Source organism: Podarcis liolepis, assembly GCF_965112155.1.
Source record: "Podarcis liolepis genome assembly, chromosome: Z".
In the NCBI taxonomy this organism is placed as follows: Eukaryota; Metazoa; Chordata; class Lepidosauria; order Squamata; family Lacertidae; genus Podarcis; species Podarcis liolepis.
Window position 1 is genome coordinate 15,652,868 of NC_139570.1, and position 13,470 is coordinate 15,666,337.

Here is a 13,470-nt window from a genome sequence, read left to right on the forward strand (position 1 = left end):
TTACACAATCAATGTAAGAGAGCCAGTGTGGTGTAGTGGTTAAGAGCGATAGACCCGTAATCTGGGGAACCGGTTTCGTGTCCCCACTCCTACACTTGCAGCTGCTGGGTGACCTTGGGCTAGTCTCTGAAGTCTCTCAGCCCCACTCACCTCACAGAGTGTTTGTTGTGGGGGAGAAAGGGAAAGGAGAATGTTAGCCGCTTTGAGACTCCTTCGGGTAGTGATAAAGAGGGATATCAATTCCAAACTCATCATCATGTGCCTGTTATTATTCAGCACCATCCATCCAGTGACTGCAGTTCTGATTTTTACTTTGTGTTTCCAAGCACACACCAATGTATTAATTTTAATGATTTACATACTGCTTAATATCTCAGTTTGTAAGGGGAGTCCAACAGCGATGCAAATGTGATACAGCATAAAGCCAATTAGCCATAAAATTGAGGGGAGGGGCCTTATAAAATTTTTAAAAAACAATTCATCAAGTGCTGCCAGAAACTGAACAGAGAAGGGAGGTGCCTGATCTCAGATGGGAGGAAATCCCACAGAATTGTGAAAGCAATACTTAACACATGACAAATGTTAGCAGTACTCTAACCTAGAGGTTACCAGAGCATAGATGACAAAAGTTAGGCTATCCTAACTTGAGGAGAAGCTGTTTGAATTTCTGGATCAAATAATTATTCTAATGGAGGACGTTAATGGGGTGGGCTCTCTGGATATGGACAGAACTCAAAGGAAAAAAGATACATGTCAAGGGAAACATTTTTTTTTTTTACGTTAGTAGAAAACAGTGATTTAATTTACATATGGAGATTAAAACACCCATTAGAAAGACAATTTAGTTTCTTCTCAGAACCAAATCAAAGTGCAGGACGGATTGATTATATTTGGATTTCCAGAGATTTAACGCCAAGGGTAATAAAATCAGAAATTCTTCCAAGAACTCTCTCGGATCATAATACAATAACTATGGAGTTGAAAGGAAAAGAAGAAACCTCATTTAGGTGGAGAATGAATGAGGGACTGTTGGATGATCAAAAAATAATGGGGAAAGCTTGAAAGATCCTAATAGATTATTTTGAATTGAATTTAAACAAAGGAATTGACCTAAATGTGATATGGGATGCATGTAAAGCGATAATAAGAGGCTTCTTAATTCAGCAAAACTCAATTCAAAAAAGAACAAGAGAGAGATAATAATAATAATAATAATAATAATAATAATAATAATAATAATAATAATTTATTATTTATACCCCGCCCATATGGCTGGGTTTTCCCAGCCACTCTGGGTGGCTTCCAACAAAACACTAAAATACAATAACCTATTAAACATTAAAAGCTTCCCTAAAGAGGGCTGCCTTTAGATGTCTTCTAAAAGTTTGGTAGTTATTTTTCTCTTTGACATCTGGTGGGAGGGCATTCCACAGGGCGGATGCCACTACCGAGAAGGCCCTCTGCCTGGTTCCCTGTAACTTGGCTTCTTGCAGCGAGGGAATCGCCAGAAGGCCCTCAGCGCTGGACCTCAGTGTCCGTGCAGAACGATGGAGGTGGAGACGCTCCTTCAGGTATACTGGACTGAGGCCGTTTAGGGCTTTAAAGGTCAGCACCAACACTTTGAATTGTGCTCGGAAATGTACTGGGAGAAAAGGAAGAGATAATGAAACAAATACCGTATTTTTCGCTCTATTGGATGCACCGGACCACAGGACGCACCTAGTTTTTAGAGGGGGAAATCAAGGAAAAAAATATTACCCCCCCCACAGCTCCAAAGAGCAACGGACAGGCTGCGCGCAGCCTGTCCGTCTCTCCCAGAGCTTCTTGGGGCTGCGGGGGAGGCCTGGGTTCCCCCCCCAGCCCCAAAGAGCAAAGAAGCCAAGACAGCGAGTGGGATCCATAGCCGCGCAACCGCTCCAGCCAGGAGCTAAACCTCTCCAGCGCAGCTAAAGAAGAAGACAAGGCAGCGAGCGCAATCCAACAAAATTTAAAAATTCTACAGATTCAGTTTTCAATATTAATAAATCAAGAGATTGAGTGGGAAATTAAATTATTGAATCAAAGGAGCTTTGAGTTTTGCAAATAAGCCAGGCAAATTGTTAGCCTGGCAGTTAAAAAAGAGACAAAAACAGAATACAATTACTAAACTCACAGTTGTAGGGAAAACAATAGACAATCTGGGAGAAATGAGGAAGAATTTCCAAAAGTTTTATAATAAATTATATAAAAAAGGAAAAAGAGGATAAGATAACTATAGAAGAATTTCTGGAAAAGAATAGACTGCAGAAAATTTCCACAGAGAAAAAGAACCAGCTAAATTCCTTTATAACGATTGATGAAGTACAATCAGCGATTAAACAAGCAGAATTAGAAAGGCCCCAGGACCGGACGGATTGACAACAACATTTTGCGATAAGTTTATAGGCCAACTGGCATCTCCTTTAAAAGATGTTATGAATAGTATCTTGATGGGTAAGAAGCTCCCAGAGACATGGAAAGAGGCCTATATTATGTTAATCCCTAAGCAAGACACAGACTTAATGCAGGTCAAAAACTATAGACCAATTTCACTTCTGAACAATGATTATAAACTATTTGCTAATATTTTAGTGAATAGACTGAAAGAAGTATTGAGAGAGGTGATAGAAAAGGACCAAACTGGATTCTTACCTGGGAGACAAATGAAAGACAACGTCAGGAACATAATTGATATAATTGAATATTTGGATTCTAGGAAATACAAACAAGCAGCTTTGATGTTTATAGTTGCTGAGAATGCATTTGATAATGCGTCTTGGTATTTTATGGGGGGGATATAATTTATGGATATGGGTCCAATGTTTCTTAATGGTATTCAAGCTATATATTCTGAACAAAATGCAAGACTATTAGTCAATAATACTTTGACTGAAAAGATTGAGATAATGAAAGAAACTAGACAGAGTGCCCACTGTCACCACTATTGTTTAAAACGGTCCTAGAGGGACCTATTGAGGGACCTATATATACTCATGCATGTGTCCCAGAGCTTCCTCTTTCGGCTTGTGCATCGGAACACCCGCCCACCTCTCTCTAATTTTAGGGCATTTTGCAATTGACCTTGCTATGCCGTCGTGTGTTGTCTGTCATTGGGACAGGGGCATGGCAGGAATTTTCCCCACTTGGCTAATTGGCTGTTGCCATTTGAGTTTCGCCTGTCACGTAGCAATTCGTCACAACTTGTAAGGTTGCGGATAGGCTCTGGTTCATGTGATAGGGATGGGAGAATGGTCTCGCCATCCCTATGTGAAGAGTATTCCGTTAAAGGAATCCAGGGACTTAACTTGGTTTGGTCAACCCCCAAAACGGGGTTGTTCCTGTGCCTGAGTCCAGGGGAGCATCTGCAAAGTGAACAGAGTCTGTTCCCAGGCTTTTTACCTGCCTCAGGTCACCCTTCGCTAACCTATGATAGAGCTCTGGGTCAGCGCTACCTGCAAGGGTGTAGGGAGCTAGTTGAACCAGAGCCTATGAAACCACTCACTTTTCTGTAATCAATAAAGTTGTGGCCTAAATTCTGCCAAAAACAAAAACTAAAATTTGAGTCAAATGTGTCTTTATTTAAGGGGGAGGTCTCTGGGTTTGAACATACAAATGAAAGGAGAAGGAAGGGAATTTCTTTCATATGTGGTGGATGTGTACTAAGACGAAAGCTTACTGGGATATGATAGATAATGAATTGAAAAGGGTTTTTAAAAATACATTTAGCAAAAAAAAGAGGTTTTCTTGTTGGGTATAATAGGAGAAGAAATTCCCAAAAAAGACATAAACATATCTATGTATGCTACGACTGTGGCGAGGACACTTTTAGCCCAGAAGTGGAAGCAGCGGGAACTTCCAACATTGGAAGAATGGCACACTAAGATGATTGAATATGCAGAACTGGCGAAGCTGGCAGGGAAAATCCAAAACCAGTGTGATGAATTGTTTGAAAAGGACTGGAGTAAATTTTTACAATATATAAAGGAACACTGTAAACATTTGAAAATGTTTGCAGGACTGACTTAAAATATTTTGTAAGGTTAAGACTTTACAAATATCAGAGTTACTGTTTTTTTAAGCACAGAAAGAAGGTAAATAGGGGAATATAGAAATGCTAAGATGAATGTGAATATCTATAGAAGCCAGGGAGTGGGAAGGGAGGAAGTCGATGCTCAGTTTGAGCAAAGATGTGTGTGATGACATGATTGTATTTGATTGTGACAAAGGGAAAAAAGGAAAACTTAATAAAATATAATTTGAAAAAGTTAGGCTATCCTTGTCCAGATAGAGGTGCTACCAGCCACTACCTCAGCCTTAAGCAACAGCAAAGGAACCAGAAATACCCACAAGCTATGTACCTTCAGAGGGAGTGTAAACCCGTCGAGAGCAGGCAACCTCCCATGCATTAGGTCTAGGGAACAGCCTCAGTCCTATCTGGATTGAGCTTCAGTTTCTTGGCTCTCATCCAGTCCGTTGCCAAGGCAAGACACATCCAGTCCATCACATCCATTGCCACACCTGCAGATGTAAAGGAGAAGCATAGTTGTGTATTTTCCTAAACTAAAAATCTTCCAACATTTTTTCGTAGGGGAGTTGTTCCAGCCCTGTGATCATTTTCACTGCCCCTTTTTTGAACCTTTTCCAGGTGCATTTTGAGGTCAAGCAATTGGCATTCACCCTTTTCACAGCTGTGTAAATGTGTTCCTCCTTTGAAGTCAAATGTGACTGTGTTGGACTTCTCTTGGCAATTATCCACTTAACTAGATGCTGAGCCTCATCGCAGTATGCCCACTGTTCCCTATCAGTTCAACATTTCTTTCATCTGGCACTAGTTCCTGGGCACCACTTAAGATTAAATTCAGGGTCACCTCCCTGCTCTAGCCAGTTTAATGACCATCTGTTCTAGGTCACAGTCATTTATGCTATCTAGAAATGTTGCATCTTTATTGAAATGGCCTCTTCCAATTTGATTTGATTTGATTTGGGAGAAAATCTGCCATTAAAACATAGTATGAAGATAAAAATACTGGTCTACAATGTGGAGTAGAGGAGTTTGCTATCAGTCTTGAGGCAGTTGGAACTTATTATTACTATCACACAAGACCGCTTAAATTCCTCTATCTGTGGGTATATTCATGTTAGCAGCTTGAAATACAGCAAAGTCATTTCCTCCCACTGTGCTTCAAGCCACATTTGCACGATGCTGTTCACATCAGAGGGTGGGTGGGGGTGTCTTCACCTGACTTGCATGGCCTTTTGGTTTCCCTGTTCCTGCAGCCCCCTGGAACTCCCTGGAGCTGTTGTCTGTGCATGCATTGTTCATCTGGATATGCACAATGGCTGTCAATTGATCACCATGAAGTGTGGCTTAGGTTTTCTAGTTGGATTGAGGTTGGTTTGAGAAGAAAAAAAATGCATGAAACAGCACTATTTCTCAAGAACCCACAGCGTCAATATGGATTGTGGCCAATGTTGTGTGAATGCGGCTTCAAAAACTAGTAGTTGGGGTGCACTGGATGAAAAGTAAGCAGCAATGTAAGCATACCCCGGGTCTCTGCTATCCTCTCTTTCTCTGTTATGCTGAGACACTTCCTGCTTGTTGTTCCCTCACTCTGTGCTGTCCCTTGGGTCACTGATTTATTCCTTCTGCTGACATTCCTAACTATCTTGCTGATGGAGCAAACCTAAGTCCCTGCTGGGAGCTGCAGGGCTGAATGGAGCAGTGAAACTGCCACTGGGCAGGACAGAAAGGAAGATGATACCTTCCTTGATTATTGCTGTACCAGCTCCAGGCTGGCACAGAATAGAGTCATTGCATGGTGGCCAGGCTGTTTCCAGTTACTGGACCAGCTTAGGATTTTCCTCCATTTGAGGACTGTTACATCACTGCAAATGGTAGCCTGCACAACTGGCCAATGCAACAGGACCATCCATGGTGGAGGAAACACTCCCAACCACAGCAGAGCTCAGTGGGGCTCAGTTGTGCCACCTCCACCTCAGACTATGTCATGAACCCCATAGAAACGCCATGGAGGGGATGGGCAGAACCCAAATAGGTAGGTGAAGAGATAGGGAGCTGGAGCTATATGACCCATGGGGAGCACCCAAGCAGGGGTTTTTTTGGGCGGGGGGGGGGCAGAATTGTGGCCAATGCCTGAGCTGGAGGAGGGAGCAGTGATCAAGAGAGTCAGAAGCTGAATTCTGGTGAAGGTTCAAGCAGGTTGTCAGATAAGTGCCCCATCCCTGTGATATTGTACCCCTCCAGTCAGGCACTTCCCAAAAAGCCACCTGGCTCCCCATGCCAGTATGGAGCCTCCTCTGCGAGAGGCAGCTGGCAGTAAGTCAGATGGTGAATCACCATCTCCATTACTAAGGACACAGAGAGACCGGTACCAACATGAACAAACCTCACAAGCCCAGCCCTCTCACAGAAATGCCCCTTTGGTTGCAGAGCAGAAGCTCATCTCATTTTTCTTATGCCAACCTTGCTCTTCAAAAGGGTATGCTAACTTGTTGCATCAACCACTCAGCTCATGCTTAAGCCATGCAATTTACCTGCTGTGCCTTTAACCCTTGCTTTGCCTATGTATCACAGAAATATGCATTAAATAGTTTGACAGAAACGGAAACCTGAGTTCAAGTTTTTCATCCAGCGGTGAGAGCCAAGACAGGCTAAGCATCCCCAACCCCCAGTGATGTGGATCAGGAGTTAGGATGGCTCTGTGAGTTCCACCTACACATTTCAGGATTTATGCAAGCTCTAGTGTGGCAATCAATGTACGTGCTTTGAGGATATGTCCTCAATTTATTATAATCATCCCACAAACGGTTTTCTAATTCATAGTGTCCTCTTCCTCCCTGAAGGTATTCCCTAGTGTTGCTTTTCTCAGCAATTATCTTAAGCTAGATGTCTCTTGGATGTTATAAAATGCTCAATGGCTAATAAAAAAAATAAAAAAGTTGTTTCCAGATTGTTGCTGCTCATAACACTTGCATTAAAATGTTTACTCATCAACATTTTATTTTATTTTATTTCATTGCTGCTACATCAACAGATTTTTTTTTATTAAAAAAGAAAGCTTAATTCTGAAAGTGCTGTGACTGGGAAGCTGACAGTGTAGCTTGGTTCTCTTCCCGAAATGTCAGTGAGAATCAGCTAGGCCTGCTACAACTACAACTACTACTATTATTATTTTTTTAGATTCTTAATTTAATTATTGGAAACAGCTGTACGTACACAGTTTGCCTAATGTGTTTGCACAAATGGTAAAGCTGTTTGGGCTCTAAAATTTAAACTAATCCACATGCAGCTGAATAAACAGGAATACCCCTCCCCTCCTACATACCACAAACAAGTTTTATTTCATTGGGAACAGGGATGCTTTGCCAGCTGTTTCACAGCACTGTTAAACTGTATATATAGCCCGACCTTTGTGTGGAGGGGTGTTGTTAGAGTGTGAACTAAGGCCCAGAGGTGCCAACTTGAATAAAATATTGGGGGGACCCAGGTAACACCCTGCACCATATAATCAATCACAAGACACAGTCCACAAACCCCATCTGAATAGCAAAGCCCATCAAGCTTAGGGGGAGATCGGTCCGGTCCCTCAAATATTTTATTGGGGGGCTGCAAGGAACTTGGCCCCTAGGAGTTTGCTCCTATGCTAAGGACCCTTCTGCAGCATAAATTTAAAGTAGTATCATGCCACTTTAATGCTATTTTGGAATGGTTTGTTGTGATTATAACAGGAAAACAGCATGGGGAAAAGAGTAAAAGCTCCACCACTATGACCATGATCCAAATCTCCCCACATTCTAAATGCTGTTTATTTTTTTTAAAAGTGGCAATCCTATTCACAGATTTCTTGTATAACTTCTAGTTTGCCCCTTATATCCTTTGGAATTAATCAAAGAAGTCAATCCATTTAAAAGAAAGAAATCCCAACCCAGTTCCCAAAATCCTCCCTTTACCCATGGAAAACTTAGTAAAATGGCTTTGTTAACAGAAGCAGTACCACTTTGCCATTGCCCTTCTAATTTAACACCCTATCTTTTTAGACTGCCAAAACAGCTGCAATGAGAAGGAACTTGAAAATCTAAAGGGTTTTGAAATGCATCCATGAATTCCACAGAGTATTCCATATTATGTTGGGGAGCTTCAGAATAGAATTGTATTCTCTCAACTAAAAAGGCAACAAATGTATAGAAGTGAAGAGATATTGCTCTAACCCCGCATTTTCAGCAAGTCCCAGTGATGGCTTTGTCTCTTTCAAACCTCTGCTGTCTGGCTTTCATTGCAGAACCTCTCCAGAACAGGCTGTTAACTTCAATTTGCGCCTTTTTATTATTTGGTTCTTTTTGTCAAGTTTCACCTGAAGTGGCTGCACTGTTGTTAATAGATACCCAGGTGAAAAACAGCTTTGCACCATCTCAGCGAAAGGTCTTTAAAAGGCAAGGTTAAGTAAGCCATCAACTATTTCCCCCCTCTCTAAATTTAATAGCCCAGTTACTATTAAGTACATCAATGGAGAATGTGAACTCTTCAGTACAAGAGGTGCAGTGTATCTTTGTCCCTAGAAAGCAGTTAGCCTTATAGAACAAATTATATTTTTATAAAAAGAAAGAAAGAAATGCAGCTTATAAAAGAGAATGCTACATACAATTTTAATTAATCTGCTGGTGACTTTATAGACAGTAATTGCGGCTGTTAGTCTACAATTTGCATTAGTATTAAATTCTGCATGCAGTCAATTTTCCCCATGATTGAAGCTTTATTTAGGCAAATTGCAGCTCCAGCAACAGTTGACTGAGAAGTAAGGAACATCTTTGGCAAAACCTTCTAACAACTCAAGTTGAAGCAGTTGCTTTTAATTATCAGCTAGTATGGATTTTAATGTTTCATATTCCAAGTTGTTTCATCCTAGAGGTCCTCACTAAGCTCACACTTAGTTATAAAATACAACAACGCTTTATTAGTCACGATTCACCTACATTTTAGGAAATGCAGAATTATATCCTCATGCACTCATGTTTGGAACGAACATAGGAAGCTGGCTTGTATCAGACCCTTTTGCCCTCCTTCTAGCCTCGAGACTCTGGAGAACCACGTCCATACAGAGTAGATAATATTGGGTTAGAATACTGGGATGGGGAATTTCAGCTAATCATACTCTTAACCATAATCAGGGCTGGCTCACAAATGAAGCGGGGTGCGGCAGCATCCACAGGAAGTACCTGGGAAGAAGCAGCACTGAGAAGGAAGAGGAATCCCCTGCCCTCTTCTGTCTTGCACAGTAGGGTCACCATAGCTGCTGTATAAAGTAGCAGCAGGGCAGTGACTTCTCTTCCTCTTCCTCCTCCTCCAGGTGGCACCTCTGTCTGGGTGGCTGCAACAAATATTCATGCTGCTCTCATAGTTTATATATGAGAGCAGCAAGCCTATTTGTTGAAGTCACCTAACATGCTTTAAACCTAACCTGCTTGCTCTTTGTCTCTGGGTCAGGCAATGGTGAGAATGCAGATCACTGGCAAATAATTGGCATCACTGAACTGCTCAGTTGCCATAACAAGCCCAATAATATGGAAACTCCTTTAGTAACATCCGTGGAGTGGGGTAATTAATATTCATGGGCAGATAAGGATTTTATTTATAAATAATGATTTTACAATGCAGTTTATTTCTCAACTGCTGCTATAAAATGGAAATTGCCTTCACAGCTGCTACAGAGTACAAACATTAATAACCACACATCTATCTAGTTCCAAAATCCCTGTTATTGGCTAAATTCACTTTGGTTATGCATGACCCACTGCTGCATATGGATATTAATTTCATGAGCAGTTTAAGAACTTCAGCACTAATCGAACATCATAGTTTTGATTTTACTTTGCATCCTTGTTACACTGTAAAGAGTTTACTCTCCCCCCAAAAATATAAACGCTAGTTTTGAAATAGATCTCAAAAGTGCATTCTAATCCAGCCCTTAGAAAAGACTAAAATGTTTGGATTCAACTAAGTTCTACTTAGAGTAGACCCATTGAAATTGATGGATCTAAGTTAGTCATGTCTCTTAACTTCAGGGCTCTGAATAGAATTGACATCATATGAAACCCTGGATTTATTAGGGCATAAACACTGGTTTTGTTCCCAGAAATAATTCTGCACCAAGTCACCAAAGTTCCCATTGGTTAAACAAGCTGAGCCCCAGGCCAGCCAAGATGACTCATAAGCAGCTTGGTTAGCTCTATTTAGCAATGGAAAAGCCTGCTGTTGATTAGCTCAGCTTCAACAATAACCTATCTCTGTTGCTATGCAAAATGACATGGCAAGATTACTTACCTAGAAAGATCAGATTTGGGGGAATAACTCTTGCCATTTAAGATTGCCAAATTATGCTTAGTTTCCTGGTTCGCTTTCCAATTCACCAGAAATAAGGGTGCTTACCACCTTTTTTAATAGGCAGTATCTATAAACAAACCTTGATATTTGTTGGCTGGGTGACAACATCCACTTTATACCATCTAATCTCTCCGATACAAATAAAAATCTGCCACAAAGAGCAGAGATAGGTGCCTTTCTTAACCTTGGGTCCTCAGGTGTTGTTGGCCTACAACTTGCATCATTCCTGACCACTGTGGGCCTGCTAACTAGGAATTCCTTCTCAAACTGGGTCACTACATGGTGACTATGTTCCACCAGTGGTGGCTGGTGCTCATTGGGATTGTTAGGGCAGAAGGCAGGAAGACCAGTAGTAGGTGAGAGCCAATAGCAGGCAGAGCAGGACCCAGAGTGGTTGGAAGGAAGAAGGTAGCCAGCTGGGGGCTGACTTGAGAGCAGAATGAGTTTGGTGGGGCAGTGCTTCATTATCCCCAATGGATCAGCCCCCGTTGTGTTCTACCTCCACTGTCAAAGGCAGCATACCTCTGAATACCAGTTGCTAGCAATCACAGAAGGAGAGAGTGCTGCTGCAGGTCCTCGTTGACCACAGTGGATTAGATGGGCCTTTAGCTTGACCAAATAGGGCTCTTCTTGTGTTCTTATAGGGCATTAATTTCTCCCAAATCAGCTATTTAATTATCTTAAGAACAAAACATTCTAATTATGAGGCTATCAACAAACTCACATAACTGGCTTTACTTGCCTTTCCCTTTTTCATTTCTGAATGGGGCTAGGGAGTTCTAACCACCCGGGGGGGGGGGAAACCTTGACCATACCTCCTTATCACAATGACTTTGCCTGGCTGATCCTCATATGGGGGATCAGGAACAAGTCACAGACTATAGATCTCAATGACAAACAGCCACTCCTCCCTCATGAACATTCATGCACTGATTTCCCCCCTTTCATTTCTGGGCCGCTATAATTACAGTTTGCTGTGATCTCCATATTAGGCAAATAATGTTTAGAGCACAGTTTGTAATTATTGTGTAGAAATTAGGACTATGCACAGTTGTTTGATTTGGACATTATGGCAAAGTATAGTTAGAGCAACATGGAAATTGATGTTTTTCTTATATGGGGTGGCATACAAATGTCCATTAATATAAGTTTTATTATTAATTTCACTTAATATTATACAATTTAGTGCCAAATTGGAATTCTAAGCTATTTACAAGTGCAAAAAAGCAATTCCACCACAAGCATTAAAATATCCATAATCAAAATACACAATAAATGTGTCCCATCAAAACAACACAGCAAGGAGCCTCATGTTGAGAGGTCAAGAGGATGCCTATGGAAACAGGTGCTTTTCCCAAAGTTAATGGGATACCAGTGCAGATTCGGGGTTGTCTAATTTTTCAGCAGGAAATGCATTTCATAACACTGGTGCCCCTGTGTTAAAAAACATCCCTCTCTGCGTTCCCACAGGTCAATAATCATTAGGCAGTAGAAAGGCTAACTGAATTTCATTTGTTGATCTTAAAATCATTATTAAGCAAAGGAGAGGAAGTAAATTTTCCAGGTTGCCCATTCCAAAAAAAATAATTATTAGTGCCTGAGAAGGAAGAAAGCAGAGTAGGAGTAAGCCTACAAGCCTAAAACACATTCTTAGATCACTAAATCATAGTGGATCCTCTGCAGTTTGGAGGATCACTTAATCTGAGTCCATAGGGGTACAAACGTTAGGGTTGTGCATAAATAAAGAAGAAGCACTCAGTACATGCTTCTCTGTTATTACTATATATATTTTTCAGGATGAAGTCCTGAGATTTAAAGTTGATTCCACAGTAAGGTCTGGGGCTCAGGTGACTTTTCCTAGTTTATTTCATTTTTTACATTTAATTGACTTTTATGCTGCTTTTCAGGATAACTTATCATCCCAGTTAATAAATCATCAACATGGGGTGGTAGCCAACTGAGGTTTGTTCAGAGTAAACCCATTGAAATTAATGCACCTAATATAGCTGTACTCATTAATTTCAATGGGTGTATTCTGAACAAAAAAAAAAGTTGACTATCACACAAGGACAATAAAACAACATTATTTACTTCACACTTAAAATCAATGCAGCAGTTAAATATAAAAAGCAAACCATGCAAAAACCCACCCCAAACAAAACTATTGCAATATTCAAGTTAACAGCTGGCCCATCTTGCTTTAGTGTATCTTCAGTAGCAAGCATCTAGAAGCACTGGGTGATCCGTATTAGGTTTAGCCCCATGTCAGCTCCAGGGCAGAGCGTTTTCCACTGGAACTGGTTGTGCTGCTTTGAACAATAGGAAGAGACAAGACAGAATCGTCTGCCAAGTTCAGAGGCAAGGTGAGCCTTAAATACCTGCCCTGCTCTTACCCTCCTGAGCAGGCACTATGCCAGCACTGCTGTTGCTGAACTGGCTTAACTTGCAGGCACAGAGTCACTTCATGGTCTTGACTTGCTTGCGGCAATGCTGTTTTTATTTCACGCTTCCATAGGATGAACAGGGCTGCTCATCCCTATGATGAGACAGGATTAATAAATTACGTTTTAAGAATGAACGCAGTGAATCAAACCTGTGCATATATGCAATAATAATAGCAGAGAGCCTCTGAACAAATACTATTTCCCCTCACCTATGCGAAGAGAAATGTTGTGGGCGGAGGGAGATTTTGGAGCCAAACAACAGGGTGGGGCTGAAAAACCTTCATTCATCAGGAGATACTATGAGAGTAAATAAGGGAGAAACTATTCAGGTTTAGCCAGAGGGAACAAGATGAGCAGGTGTTCCATAGACAGTCTAGAAAGCATCACTTGTAAGTTTGCTTCTGTACCTACATAGGACCTAAAAAAAACTTCTGTGCATACAGATTATCCCAATTTGTTTCTGTCTTCAGTTTGAACTGATTTTGCATATGTGACACGGGCACAGCCAGGATATATTGGGGAGCAGGCATTATGTAGGGAGGGGGGCAGAATTGATTTATCCTTGACATAATTGGTCAGTTAATTAAGTATTTTTATTTGTTTACTGCC

General features: G+C 41.1%; 1 long non-coding RNA gene across 4 annotated transcripts in view; it reads right to left on the reverse strand.

Moving 5' to 3' along the window:
* The window catches only part of LOC310698103, a 44,504-nt gene that overhangs the window by 16,855 nt on the left and 14,179 nt on the right, over positions 1–13,470 (reverse strand). For 2 of the 4 annotated variants that reach the window (XR_014521306.1, XR_014521307.1), the window contains exon 2: positions 4,377–4,536. This is a non-coding gene — a long non-coding RNA (uncharacterized lncRNA). Of the gene's footprint in view, positions 1–1,218; positions 1,643–2,670; positions 2,731–4,376; positions 4,537–13,470 lie in introns of those variants that run through there. The other 2 variants (XR_014521308.1, XR_014521309.1) reach the window with 2 other exon arrangements.